We start from the raw sequence: 15,602 nt of genomic DNA, 5'->3' as shown, positions 1-15,602 counted from the left end.
TCATTGTCTTTCTGCCGCACCTGAGTCACAGTCAGGGAGTGAAAAATAAACAATGGACCAAATAAAAGGAGAATCATCTGCCTCGAGATATGGAGCTGGAGGGTATAGAGAGATCTCATCTCATCATTCGTTGTTGTTATAGGGATACACCCAAATTACACAGTTTGTTTGATGGTTCCTTAATGAAAAATCTGCATGGATTGAGGAGCAATAGTGTTCAAAAGTAATAGCTCCCCACCCAGTTTCGATTGGATTTGGTATTAGCACATTGATTTCTTCTGGCTGGTAGCCTGTTGTCAAATTGTAGCTTGTTACAGAAAGTAGGCAAATCAAAATTATCCATAGCAAATTATCCATAGCAAATGTAATAAATGTATTATTACCTGTTTACTTGTCGAGATCTTACCTCAGTGGTCTCGATTTTGCGATGGCTACTAGCTAGTACCAATGGCTAGTGTTGTAAACAAAGGTCATTGTAATTGCAATTTCCACTTGTGGCCATAGGGGAGCGTGTACCTCCTTTAATTACCTTGAAACTAGTTTATGGGTCAGGAGAGACTATTATCCTTTAGCCACTGCTAAGCAAAAAACATAAACTATGTTCCAAATATGTGGCCAAAGTAATTTTAAACCAAGTCATTGAGTTAATTTGGGTTAATTTGGCCATATGATTTTGAACGTATTCCACTTACAACATTCACTCCCATTGTTTTTTGTTAGCAGTGGCCAAGTTAGCTTAGGTTAACAGGGGTGTATTCAAAAATCTGAACCATGAACTGGTGTCTCCAGGCCCATAGATTACTTTTAAGGAACCATCTAAACATGTTTTAAATGTGAGTTAACTATCCCTTTAATGTATAACGTACATTGTTTTAATATTGGCCCTTTAATTTATAAAATATGCATTTTTTAAATATTGATCAGGAGGTTCTACCAAAGTCCTTTTAAGACAGCTGTTCCACTCCCTATATTTCCCTACTGTAAGTCTAAATACAGAGGGTTACAAATTCTCCCGTTCTCTCACTCTGGTCTATCACCGCCCCTCAGCCGAGGGATTCTGATGGTTCCCGATCTCCAAGTAAAAAGAAAGAAAACATATCGAAAAAGTGCTTCTGGTCTATCACCACAACCTCAGCCGAGGGACTCCCGATCTCTGAGTAAAAATAATTATTTAAATATTAATAAATAATAAAAATAGAAGATGCAAAGTAATTAAAGTAAACCCACGCGGTAGCAAAGGAATTAAAGAAATTATCGAAGTAATCATAGTAATTAGAGTAAAATATATGAGTATTGTAATGCTACAGTAACAGAGTAAAGTAGTTTAACAAAATCAAACAAAATACTAAAGTGTAATACTAAAGTGAGTAAAGTAAAATAAATCAAAGAAATTAAAGTGAAAGTAAATAGATTGGAGTAAAAGGAATTACCAAAGAGTTAAAGGAAATAAAACCAAATACTGATAGACATTATAGTTCTTGAAGTAAAATAAGTCCTGCTCTGGCTGTCCCTAGTCTGTCAAACTTATAATAACTTTAGAGACTCCGTACAGTATTGACAGTGGCCACTGCCGAAATACTCTTGAATCGTCTGTCAGCCCGGCCGATTTCTCCGAAGCAGCACTGTACCCTCAGCCGAGGATCTACAATGGCCCACCTCCTAGTACAAGTGAGGTGGTCACCCAACCCTAGCAATCCCTTCCGCTGAATATAGGCAGCCAAAACAGTGAGCCTACTTCTGATACTAACATCAATTCAGACTGGGGGCTTCCCGAAAACTCTCTCCGGAGAGGATTTTGGTCGCGGAAACCCCGGTTGGGCTAGACCTCCTGGTCTCTATAGGAATCCGTCCTCCTCGGAGATCTGTGGAAAATGCCCATTCAAATACGCCTAACAACCAGTTTTGTATAACCATGCCCCTTCATGAGCTCCTCTGAGCATAACTGTTTCACATGAGCAAAGCTTCTAGGTCCCATTGACATTTACAGTTCCTCCTTAACCCCCCCCTGGGTCGTCCTTGACTATTATTTTATCGGAACCCACTGCCTTCTGGACTCAGCCCAAACCTCTCTCAACTTTGACTTAATTCCCCTTTCTCTCTTTCCCTTTCCAATTTATTACATTTCAACTTTATTTGTTACACATAGTTAGACAGATCAGTTTCATCCTTCAAATCATTAAACAGGCAAAACCTCCTTTCAACATAAATCAACCCCAAGTTATCTGATCAGTTTTATGTCTGAATAGTATTTCTTGCCATTAGGCATTCAGTACCTTAGTAGTACATATCACTAGTAGTATATAATATGTTTTTGCTGGTTATACTTTAGCATATTAGTAGTACATAACATCAGTAGTAAAAAGTTAGGACACCCCCCTAAGTTATTCTCTTAGAAATATGGACATATCAATATGTTATCTTCTTTCTAACAATATCTATAGATAAAGGGGATGTAATTGAACAAAAAACAATGAAAATGTAACTTTGTAATCATTTATTTAACGAAAAATTAACAATAATGCCAATTCCTACTAAGGAAAAAGTTAGGACACCCTATGCCCTAATACCTAGTATTGCCCCCCTTGGCTGAAATAACCTCAATTAGACGTTTCTTATAACTGTCTACAAGTCTCTGACATCGATTGGGAGAAAGTTTTTCCCACTCCTCCTTGCAGAATTCTTTCAGCTGTGTGATGTTCGAGGGGTGTCTTGCATGTGTGGTGAGACGCATGGGCGTAGCCCTTCATAATGATTAGGGCCGTCACAGCCAATGGCTTGCGTCACCGTCCTATTTATTCCGAGGTAGCGTTGTGTCGGGAGGCGCCACAATTTGTCCCCACGTTACTTCCTGCTACGCCCCCCCAGTCAACTGGCTACCGGTATGTACGCTCTGACTCTGGCTAATTTGTTTGTAGCATGGTAATTTATGCTTTGCACGCTGTGGTCGCTTTGCAGCGCTTCCACCTGTTGCTTGGCGGTGTCCTGTCTTGGTCAGTGGTGCGTGCTGGGCTATTGATCGCGTAACATTCTCTATGGATTCATACCGAACGTAAACATTTAGCGGAGCTCCGTGAGCTCGCTGGTTGGAGTGGGAAGTCGTCAACTTCCTGGTACGTATCCCATAATTTGGATCTCTATTGCTCTTGTTTTTACCATTATGTTTAGTACTAATGGGGTGTCCTGTGTGCCTTCTAGGTACTGCCGGTTGTGGCCGTGCCTACTGCTGTTTTTGCCATACGTAGCTTACCTGCATGGCTGCCTCATCCGCCCTGAGCTAGCCACTTGCCTGGAAGATAGCGGCGAAGACGCTAACAACCGCTATTTTTAACTGATACGGCTATCTGTTGTCTTGTCCTTGTGTGTTGTCTGTCTGTGTTGCAATCAGTGTGGGTGTGTTCTGGGGAGGTTTTGGTTACTTTAGGGGATTTTGTTTATGGTGTGCTTTAGTCCTGCTTAAGTTAACCCTCTGCTTGGCCGCCCAACCATAGTTTCTGTCCTTCTGTCTAGTTGTGGGTTTATTGTTTGTTTGTTTATATATTCCCTCACCTCCTTTCTCTTCTTTTATTTTTCAGGTGCTGAGTGCCCAAGGCAGGGAGGCAGCTAGATTCCCTCGGTGGTGGTGTCCCTTTCCCCGTGTGTGTTCACGTGTGCCTCCTGGTTTTTCTCTTATTTTGCCATTTTGATCCTGTTTTGCGGTGTGTATGTGCGAGCACGAGTGACTGATTGGTGTTGTTGGACCCTCTCCCTCCGTCTCCTGTTATCTCGCCCCCTGCTGGTAAGCCTCAGCCCTGATAGCTTTGTTTCCCCCCCCTACTCTCATACAGTGTGATTGATACTTGTCTTGTATGTTATATGTAGAGCCTCTATTTTTATAATAATAAAGATAACTTATTTTTGGAACCTTGTCTCTGGTGCTGTTAGTCAACGAACATGTATGCCAAAGTCTAATTGAGAGTTCATTGGTTAATATTTCCCTGGGTGCAATTCCCAGGGTGGCGTTGTCTGCTAACCCCCCCTATTCCTACCGCCACATGCACAGCCAGTTTCAAATAAATCCACAGCATCTCAATAGGATTAAGATCCGGGCTTTGAATTGGCCATTCCAGAACTCTCAATTTCTTTTTCTTGAGCCATTCCTTTACTGGAATGTTTTGGGTCATTGTCATGTTGCATGGTCCACATCCGCTTCAGCTTCAACTTTCGAACAGATGGTCTCACATTTTCCTCAAGCACCCTCTGATACAATACAGAATTCATAGTGGATTCTATGATGGTGAGCTGACCAGGCCCTGCTGCAGAAAAGCAGCCCCAAACCATGACATTTCCACCCCCATGCTTCACAGTTGGTATGAGGTTCTTGTTCTCAAATGCTGTCTTGGTTTTGCGCCAAACATGTCTACTCTTACTGTGCCCAAATAGTTCAACTTTGGATTCATCTGTCCAAAGCACATTGTTCCAGAAGTTCTGGTCTTTCTCTAGGTGTTCTCTGGCAAACTTTAGTCTTGCCCTGATGTTTTTTTTTGACAGCAGGGGTTTCCTCCTTGCACATCTCCCATGTAATGCAAACTTGTTCAGTCTCTTTCTTATGGTGGATGCATGTACTTTGACATCAATTGTGGCAAGAGATACCTGTAGGTCCCGTGATGACATTCTGGGATTGTTGGAGACTTCTTTAAGCATCTTTCGGTCAGCTCTTCGGCTGAACTTGCTTGGGCGGCCTGACCTGGCCATGTTGGTGGTGGTTTTAAATGTTCTCCACTTGTAAATTATTTTCCGGACAGTGGAATGGCTAATTTCGAATTGTTTGGAGATCTTTTTATATCCCTTCCCAGACTCGTATGCATCTACAATTTTTCTTCTGAAGGCCTCAGAGAGGTCTTTTGATCTCGCCATGGTGATGCAACTCACTTCAACAATCAAGAGCAAACCAAACTAAATGTCTGAGGTTTAAATAGGACAGGCTCCTCCAAAATCCTCTGTAACGATGTTCTAATCATTTGCACCTGATGTGGTGCTCTTTATTATAATTTTAGGCATTTTAAGTGGAACTAAATGTGGGGGTGTCCTAACTTTTTTCCTCACAAGAAGATTGCATTTCTATTAATTACATTTTACCAATCATTTTTTAAATAATTTGTTTCAGTTGTATTTGTTTAGGTATATTACCTCAATTTTTCAATATTGTTCAAATGAATATCAAATGTCCATATGTTTGAATATGTTGAAGAAGACAAAGGTTTTCATAGGGTGTCCTAATTTTTTCTCATGACTGTATGTGGGCTCTGTTGGCTCCCCACCCTGTGAAATTCACTGCTCTACTTTTGGAACAGTCAGTTCAGAGTGGCTCAGCTCTTTTGGCTGGCAGGCTTTTACCTTTGTTGGCAGCAGGTAAATGCAGCGGTCAGTTGGCCAGACACTGGTGCCATGCAGGGCATGTTGACATGTCAGTCATCACAGCCAGAGAGTGTGAGTCAGTCATTTAGCATGCTCTGCCTCTGGCTTCCTGGTGTGGACAGAGAACAGGCAGCAGGGCTCTGTTAAACAGCAGATGTTTTAATCTGTGGCCATTACCCTCATTTCCTGGGCGGAGAACTCCCCGCTCTATTAGACAAGTAACAGGAAATAGGAAAAAGAGAGAGAGAGAGGGAGAAGTTAGCTAAACATAGAGCTCACACAAATCATTTTGTCACCAGCAAGCTATGACAAGAGAGGGTGCTGGTAGAAATAGAGAGGAACAGGGAGAGACAGTTAAGTACAGGGAGTGAAGGAGAAGATTGTTCTGACAGAGAGGAAGGAGAGATAGGTTGTGATCAAGTGAGGAGCTGCACAGGGGAATAAAGAAGGAGACACAGACGGAGGGATAGAGGGAGTAGAGGACAAAAAAGAGATTGCAATCCGATCCCCAAGGCAGTGTGAAGTCAGAGTGTTTTGCTCCTGCTGTTGCTTCTGCTGCTGTCCGGCCTCTGGTTGGTCACCCTCCCAAGGATGTGGTTAGTTCATTTTTTTCCTTTCTTTCATTAAATCAGGAGAGGGAGAGGGCTGCTCTGTTTTTCTCAGAGTACCTGATGAACTATTTTCTCTTCAATCCCTGTCAATAGTCTTTTCCAGAGAGTGTTTGCATGTTTGTGCAAATGGGTTTGTGAGGGAGAGTTAGGGATAGTCACAGATACATGTATACTGTTTGAGTGAGAACTTACATAGTGAGTTTAATGTGTACTTGTAGTGGAACTGCAGCTTAACACAGAGCACAGACTGGTCTTGTTAAAAAGAGGTCTTTTCAGTTCAGCAGTATAACTGTCACACCCAGTTTTGGACATACTTGCTATATTTTTATGTTAGTTGTATGTGGAGATCTGTGTGTACATGCTTTAATGTGTTTGTGTAAGAGTAGGATGATTGTACTCTGACGACCTCGCTGCTCAGCACTGTGACACTCAGTTGCTGTACATGCTCTCCCTGCCCATTCACTATCTGAGTAACTTAAGGCTGAGTCAAACCAACTGGGAAATTGATCTGCCTGGCAGAGGAAGTTAGAGGTCATCTGATCAAACTTCAGAGGGAAACCTAAGATAACATAACTGTGGGGGGACATGCAGCGTTCGGCCTGTAGAGGGAGCTACAGGACCGTGGCCAGGGTTACGGAAGCGAGGCTTTGTTGCGCACCTGTTGCGAATGAAGCCTCGTTAACGAAATGGTTTAAGATGTATGTGCCTCTGCTTTCGAGAGAGGAAGGGCTGGAAAGCCAATGACTGGAAAGTCAACTAAACAGCTAAATAAACGGGACCATTCCCTTATCATAACACTGCGTTCGCCTCTGTGTACAACGGATCTCGTTACAATAACATTTTCAGTTTGAGCACAGGACACAGCCTTGTTCACTTCTCTTTGTTAGCAACGTTTAGAGAACGCATGTGTGTACAAGACAGGATTTGGCTATAAAATTGTAGTGGTAGATTCACAGCGATCTGAAAAGAGGTCAAGAGGGAAACGGAGGGAGACCAGACACCAAGCAGAGTCAGTGAGAGTACAGTTGTGTCCACCTCTGTCCTTTTGTGTTACATAGGCAGCTCTGTCACGCCTGAGGTTGCCTTCTGGTGACTCTGGCGCCCCCCTCCGGCTATACGGGTCAGTGCCTCCCAATCTACCTTAAATCATACCACCTGTGTGTTCTGTCCCCTGTTTGTATAAATAGCCTGTGTGTTCCCCATGTCTTTGTCCGAGATTCTGTCTGTCCGTCCGTCCCCGTGATTCTCGTTCGTATTATTATTCCACTTGTTAAGTGAGTACTTTATTTACGGAGCTTGTTTTCTCCACCTTTGTTTTACCGTTTGGTCCCCGTGTTTGTTTGTTCCCGACTCCCTACCTTTTGATACATTAAACCCCCTGCTTTAAGAACACTGTACGCTGTTGTCTGAGTATCTCTCCGCACTTGGGTCCACCACACTACCACCCACCCTAACACAGCTCTCCTCATACTCACGGTTGTTGTCTCTATGGTGCTATAAAGACAGAGTACTCATATCTGTGAGCTGTTGTGGTGGGCTGACAAGTGGTATTGTATGTATTTGCCTGGAGTGAGACAGATCCCAGGGAGTGAGAAAGAGAGAGGTGAGGAGCTGCTGAGTATTGAAGCACAGAGGTGGTGAGCTGTAGATAGTGGCGCCATGAAGCTTGTGTGAGTGGCATGTCTACCTGTAAAACGCTACACCTGGAGCTGGTGAAGAAGAAGCGTATCGAGGCCATCAGGGGGCAGATCCTCAGCAAGCTGCGTATGCCCAAGGAGTCGGAGCCAGAGCTGGCTGGAGAGGGAGAGGAGATCCCGGCCACCCTGCTGTCCCTCTACAACAGCATAGTGGAGATGAGCGAGGAGCAGCACCTACAGCCCCAGTCTGCGTCCACCCAACAGGAGGATGAGGAGTATTTCGCAATCTCTCGCAATCTCTCCTCCCAACAGGAGGATGAGGTGCACAAGTTCACAATGAATCAGGGTGAGATATGTCTTATAAATTATAACTATATTGTCTTATAACATGCTCACATACACATACGCACGCACACTGCATGTGCACACTCAATACAAAGGAGGTACACTGGTTCTATGAGTAAGGTGTTGGTCATGGTTGAATCCAAGTACTAACATAATCTGCAGAAATTCAACCTGTAATGCAAAACAACAGTCAGTGCCACAATGATTGATTGCACTTGAACTTACACTCACTGAACACTTTATTAGGAACACTATACTAATACTGGGTAGAGCCTCCCCCATTGCTCTCAAAACAGCCTCAATTCTTCATGGCATTGATTCCACAAGTTGTTGGAAACATTCCTTTAAGATTCTGGTCCATGATGACATGATTGCATCACGCAATTCCTGCAGATTTTTCAGGTGCACTTTCAAGCTATGAATCTCCCGTTCTACCACATCCCAAAGGTGTTCTATTGGATTCAGATCCGGTGACTGGGAAGGCCACTGAAGAGCACTGAACTCATTGTCATGTTCATGAAAACAGTTTGAGACGACTTTTGCTTTGTGACATGGTGCATTATCATGCTGGAAGTAGCCATTACAAGATGGGTCAATTGTGGCCATGAAGGGATGCACATGGTCAGCAACAATACTCAAATAGGCTGTGGCATTCAAGCCATGATTGATTGGTATTAACGGGCCCAAAGTGTGCCAAGAAAACATTTCCCACACCATTACACCACCTCCACCTAATAAAGTGTTCGGTGAGTGTATATACCCATAAATTCTCTTAACAGCTTGTAAGGTTCAGAGATCATAGGAGTAATTAGTCAGCAGGACTTTGTGTTTCATCTGTTATGATGCTCTGCGTTACTCTCATGGTGTCCATGGTATTTTTACTGCTGTATTGTTTGCATTGTTGGCTTCATGGTTTGGCTAAGTAGGCTAGTCTGTGGTTCTCATTGTGAAATGAGCGTTCCACCTTCTGTAATGTATATCTTTTTGTTAGCTATTTCTTCTTTTGTTCTTTCAGTGCTTATAGCACCTACCCTTTCTTCTCTGCTCAACCATCTGGGTGTCACTGTCCCCCTTTTATCCAGTACTTCAAAAGTAACAGAAATAAACAAATCGTCCAAGTTCAGAAGTGTTCAAAGACCACAGGGAGAACAAAGACTTAAAGAAGAGGGGCAGACAGATGAATGAGATGAATGGCAGAGAACAGGCTCAGAAATGGGGTAGAGGAGGGAATACAGGGAACAGTGGAGGTGCAGTGCTCTCTTTCACTGTATTATTCTCTCTCTTTCTTGTTTCTCCTATTTCTCCCTTAGGGATAGGGGGTTTCCTGTAACTTGAGCTGGGTTCCTCCTTCCCTACTCTGTCACTTGTTCTCTCTCCCTTCCTCCTCATGTCTCTCTCCCTTCCTCCTCCTGTCTCTCTCTCTCACTCTCTCTCTCTCTCTCTGTGACAGGGCAGCTTGGCAGGAAGGAAGGAGTCTATGGGTTCCTTAGTTTCTCACCTCTGTGAAATACCACATAACATCCGTCTGACACTCAACAGAGGTGTTTACAATCCACTTCAAATGTGTGAGGAATACTAGGTTAGGTTGAGCACTTCAAATAAATAATTTGATAGCAGTCAAATAATTTAATGACAGAATAGTTATCATTTATCTTCATTATGACCACCATCAGCCAATGCAATGTGGCTCTGTTATTGGAAGTCTCACATTTTTTCTGATAATCCTGAAATGGGGGTATGGGAGGGTGGAGCCGAGCGTACGGAGGAGGCAGGTATTTAGCCTGCTGCTGGAATCTGGTTCCTTCCGGTGGTAATTACAGAGCTGTATTTTGTTTGTCACAACAGCTGTCCCTGGCTTACCTGGGGTTAGGGTTAGATTTTAGGCCCTGATTTAACACGCATATCCCCCCCAACACCCAGGCTAGGACACAGAGCTGGGCCTCCACACTCCACACACCCACAAGTGCCCATGTTGTTTTTGTCATTTATACTGTTTGTCTGTAGGCACCACCAAAGCATCACAGCTGTGCCGTCATGAATTTTTCAACTCACAGACGCATCATTTTTTGGTAAATCTCTTAAAAATACCCATGGGTGTTAACTAGAAAGTAAAAGTGATATCATAATAGCACTGTCATTATGGCACTTGAACTGATACGGCTTGTGAATATGGGAGCTGACATAATTTCCTGTTTAGGAGGTCGAACCGTTTTTTTCTCAGAGTGAACTTGTGTCTTGCTACTATCCAGAGGCACTGATCTCCCTTTAGGTGTGCTGCTTCTCTGTGATGTGTCTGCCTGCCCCTTTTTCTTTTACCCTCTGCACGACCAGTCTGCAACAATCTGTATTTTGAACACTCAGCAAATAGTGCTGATGGCTGCTAGCCATTTGTCAGAAAAAATACTTCTCCTTCTTTTACTCCTCTTACACATAATTTAAATGGCCAGCAGTACTTAGTTTCAATTTCAGAAAGAAACATTCAACTTTATTTGTGGCCTCTCTGGGCCATGATGATATAAGTTGTATGATGTAGTATCAGTGATGTAGTGTGACCCATGGCCCGGCTCTCAGTTTCTGCTGCCAGAGTGTGATTACTGAAGCTGAGCACTGGGTAATTCACCTCTGACAGGCTGGGGCAGAGCAGGGTGTTCAAGCCTGGGCCAGACCTGAGGCTCCACAAACACACACACACACACGCGTCATCTATTCTCATGATCTACTGTTTAACCTCACTGTACTGTGGACTTTTCACCTTTTACACAATTACTTTCTGTAACTGTTCTCTTCCTGTATCTCCTCCCCCCCTCTCAGTATGTACTTTATCTTTCTTTATCTCACCCTGTCTCTGTCTGACCTAATCCTGTGTGAAACAATGCCTGTTGAATGCATGGTGTGAACTATCAGTGATTTAGCTCTGCTTTCTAGCATTCTCTTCAGGGGAATGTTCTTCCTCTGTCTCGCCATGATCCAACATGAGGCTTAACCGTGGAGCTTAGACATGATACACACAGAGGGGTTCATTATATAAGGCATATCTAACAATATACTAACATGTGGATTGGTTGCTTGTTTGGCAGCTGTATAGTTCATTGCATCCTATACAGCAGGTGGACAGACCCCAGCTCCTCAGTCACATACTGTAAACATTGTGAATCCACCTCTACAGGTGGCAACAGTACCAAGCAGCAGCAGCAGATGCTGTTTAACATAACAGAGATGCGGGCCAGCGTGGGGGACTACCACCTGCTGAGCTGCGGCTGCTCATCAAGAATACGAGCAGAGACTGGAGCTCTACAAAGGCTTAGGGGTAACCCCCCGCTATCTGGGCTCTCGCTTCATCACCAACCAGAATAAAGACAAGTGGCTGTCCTTTGATGTCTCTCAGACCCTCAAGGATTGGCTCCAGGGGACCGGTGAGTCTGTTGCTCCTCCAACCAGTGGCAATCCCCAATCTACCACGGTTATGATGATGTGGCATGTACCATGATCATAGCTGCAACTTACTGCAATGTAATATTTGCAATAGTATTACCATCAGTATGTATCACATCATTGTTACTGGCCTTGTCTATTCCTCAACAGAACAGCAGCCAGCTCACCTCACGGAAGAAACGGGCCACCACAACAGAGGAGTTCTGCACAGAGTAAAGACCCATCTACACACTCTCTCTCTCTCGAAATAATTAGCATCCATATTCCATGTTTCTTCCCTGCTTAAAACAGCCTTCTTTTTCTCTGCAGTAAAAATGAGAATTGTTGCATGCGGAAACTGTACATTGACTTCAGGAAAGATTTGGGCTGGAAGTGGATTCACAAGCTGAAGGGTTACTATGCCAACTACTGCATGGGCTCATGCACCTATATCTGGAATGCTGAAAACAAATACTCTCAGGTACAGTGCCAAAAATGCACATCTCTATAAGCATACAGATATTCACATACAGTATTTCACACATACATATTTGACAACGAACCAGCTATTTTACTATTTGAACATTATTTCTTTGCTGCATACTACATCCAAAGGAAGTAATTCTCAGTAATTAATCTCTAAAAAATAGATCTATCCCAGATGTGTTTAAAGAGAGTGCAACATTTTGGCAATTAAGCTCTTTTTTTGACTTCCCAAAATGGATACCATTTTATGTCTCTGTGTGCACTTTGAAGGCACACAGCCTGTCCTTGTGCCCACCGTCATGGCAGATGAATGAAATGCTTAACTCAGAGAAAATACATTGCCCTGCGTAAGTAATTGGACAGTGAATATTGGTTTCACCATTCATGAATACCACAAATACCATTGTGGGGGGACATGCAGCGTTCGGCCTGTAGAGGGTGCTACAGGACCGTGGCCAATGTGCGGAAGCGAGGCTTTGTCGCACATCTGTTGCGAATGAAGCCTCGTTAACGAAATGGTTTAAGATGTGTGTGCCTCTGCTTTCAGGAGGACGGTTGGAAAGCGGGGACTGAAAAGTCAACCAGGTCCTGACAGATAATCATAAAATGAACGGGGTTTCCCTCACCAGAAACATCGAGTCCGCCTCTGTGTCTAAGAACCTTGTTACAACCATCAAATACAAATTGAGAATTTCTATTTTAACCTCATTGTAATTATTTGATTTCAAATCCAAACTTTTTGGAGTGTAGAGCCGAAAGAAGAAAAAAATGCTTCACTGTCCCATTACTTACGCAGGGCACTGTAGTTCAAAGAATAACTGCTTCTAAAACAACTATAATCGAAATATTATAATTTCATATATACTTGTAAACAAAAAAGTAGAGAGAATACAAAGTGCTATCCATGAGTTCATCTGACTCTTAGTAGAAAAAGGGCTTAATTGCCAAAATGTTGCACTATCCCTTCAAGCAGAAGTCTCTGTTCTGAGACGCATAGGCATATGCTAATGATGAAGGAAACTATTGGGAAGCCCCTAGCTTTCCACTAACATTCCAGGTGAGCTGTGAGTCTCAGAACAGACCATATAAATGCACTGTTTAGACACACTCCACCACTGTAGCGACAGACCTTAGCAAGGAGAACACTTTCTGCTGAATGAGTGGTCAGGGTTAAGTAACATCTCTCTCTCTCTCTGACACATACATTTTAGCCCTCTGCAATTTAGCCCCTTGTCTGTTACAATTGTGTCTTGGCAGGGGTCATGCTGATAAAGCACTTCTGACCTGAGTTGTCTGTCTTTGTCTCTCTCTGTTACACAGAAGGTCTGAGGAACCAAACGACGGCACACAGAGAGGATAGATAAAGCCCGAAGGCGTATTTAATAATGGTAATAGTGAACGGGGACAAGTGGATAATTCAAAGAGAGTAGTCGAAGTTCGGTCCAGGGGTCGGCAGGAGAGCGGGCAGTCAGACAGGCAGGCGGTCGGGCAGGTAGTTGGACAGGCAGATGGTCGGGAGGCAGGGAGGTCCAGTAGTCGGTAAGGGGGCTAGGTCCGTGGAAGGGTCGACGAGGGGAAAACCAGGGAGGACGAGGTATCATGGACACAGTACGATCTGGCACTGGAGTGGAGTTCAGGCAGGGTTCTTATAGGGCGGTGATTGCAGATGGTTTGCAGGTGTGCTGAGGGGAGACAGGGAACAGGTGCGCTGTCGACTGGGAGTTGGACGCTCCAGCGATGATCGCCTGGGCCTCAAGGTGGCACCAGAGTGATGGTTAGGAGGGGGAACCGTAACTCTCACTCTCTCACACACACACACAGATCTTGGCCCTGTACAAACACCACAACCCTGGAGCCTCTGCCCAGCCCTGCTGTGTGTCCCAGGTCCTGGAGCCACTGACAATTCTCTAGTATGTGGGGAGGCAACACAAGGTACTCCACAAACAGTGTCAATTATGTGTTTTAAGATAATGAGATACAACTGATTATACATTAGACAATTATTCATGCTAAATACTGTAGTAATTGTATCCTTTGTTGTCTTGGCGACTTGATGTTCTTTGTGCTTTTGTTTTAGGTGGAGCAGTTGTCCAATATGATCGTGAAGAACTGTAAGTATAGCTAAAAACCAAGACGTTGTCCTCTTCCAGTTCTCTGTGGTCTGGTCTCTCATCTTTACACACACATTATGGACCTACATGTACAGACTGGGAGGATTTCTGTAGGAGAGAGCATATCTCTCTCTCTCTGTTGAGTGTTAGACAGATATTATGTGGCATTTCACAGAGGTGAGAAACTAAGGAACCCATAGACTCCTTCCTGCCAAGCTGCCCTGTCACACAGAGAGAGAGAAATGGAAAAGAGGATGGGAAGACATCATCAGTATCAACTACAGTATAGACCCAGCCTTGACATCCCTTCAACCTGCAGTAGACTTATCGTTGGAACAATATAGGTCTATTTCCTTTGAATATACATGCTTTTTCAAATATACTGTATGTGTCATTACATAATTAATGTATTTGTTACATAGAGCAGAGCTGTAAAGCATTGTCAAGTAGAGGCATAGTGGTGTTATGAGTGATAAATTGAAGAGAAGAGTTTACACAAATGTGGGGGTCTCTAGAAGACATTTCAGAGGAGGGTACAAGAGGACCGTCATTGGACCCAACAAGACCAAAATGGAATCCTGAGGTTCACATTGTACACTGTCATGGCACCTCTCAAGGATCCTCAAATCAATAGACAAGTTGTCCCCTCCTGCTTATACATAACCTGTTGAAAAAACACTCTTGTGCCAGACATTTGTGAGAGATGACACCACACATTTGCACAAAAGCCAAGGGAAATTGTTTATGGTAATGAGTTATTGGGCAGGGGAGTAGTGGATTTTTACTGGTCCTTGCCCACCCTGCCTCCCCTGCAGGCCAGTAGGAGATTTATTTCAAAGTAATAGTTTTCTTATTTTTGTTTTCTGTCATAGTGTTATTGTGGGGGGACATGCAGTGTTCGGCCTGTAGAGGGAGCTACAGGACCGTGGCAAGGGTTACGGAAGCGAGGCTTCGTTGCGCACCTGTTGCGAATGAAGCCTCGTTAACAAAATGGTTTAAGATGTGTGTGCCTCTGCTTTGGAAGGAGAGAGAGAGCTGGAAAGCTCAGACTGGAAAGTCGACGAGAGATTGAGCATTAATAAACGGGGTTTGCCCTTACCAGACCGACTGAGTCCGCCTCTGTGTCAAGGATCTTGTTACAGTTATGTTCTTTGGACATTCCGGTTCATTTGAGAAAGTGAAATCAGCTTTTTCACATTTCACTTTCAGCAATGAGCTTACATGTTATTTCTTTGATTAGTTTACCAAATGTCTTTACAGCACTTATTTTTTTCAGGTGTTCTCTTTTCAGTGTAAATATCTTCAACAATTTGAAATAAACATTTATCGTAGACAATTTCTAGATGTTCATGATGTTTTCCCCCCTGGCCTTGCAGAGCTGTTTACACACTGTGTGTAGAGGTGGGGTTAGTGATGGCCTGCTGCAGTGTCAGGAGAGTGATCTGCTGGTGGAAAAGCACGCTGTTTGCCAGGTGTGTGTGGTCTATAGTTAGGCAAACAGTGTACACCTGTTTACTCTAGAGTCACTCTGTTGCCTGACTGAGGTGGAGCTCTGAGCTGTGTTGGGCTTCACAGGTGGGTGAGGAGGGACTGGCATTCCCAGACAC

General features: G+C 43.7%; 1 pseudogene across 1 annotated transcript; it reads left to right on the top strand.

Moving 5' to 3' along the window:
* Positions 1-6,631: 6,631 nt before the first annotated feature.
* On the top strand, positions 6,632-15,092 carry LOC310824030 (transforming growth factor beta-1 proprotein-like; annotated as a pseudogene). Its single transcript, XR_014555076.1, has 7 exons — positions 6,632-7,988; positions 11,154-11,236; positions 11,268-11,400; positions 11,570-11,624; positions 11,729-11,879; positions 13,706-13,816; positions 13,962-15,092. The product of XR_014555076.1 is annotated as a transforming growth factor beta-1 proprotein-like (transcript).
* The last annotated feature ends 510 nt before the right edge of the window (positions 15,093-15,602 follow it).

The sequence above is a fragment of the Argentina silus genome, assembly GCF_951799395.1.
Source record: "Argentina silus genome assembly, chromosome: Y".
Taxonomy (NCBI): Eukaryota; Metazoa; Chordata; class Actinopteri; order Argentiniformes; family Argentinidae; genus Argentina; species Argentina silus.
The sequence above is the reverse complement of the archived record's forward strand: the minus strand, read 5'-3'. Positions and strand labels throughout refer to the sequence as shown.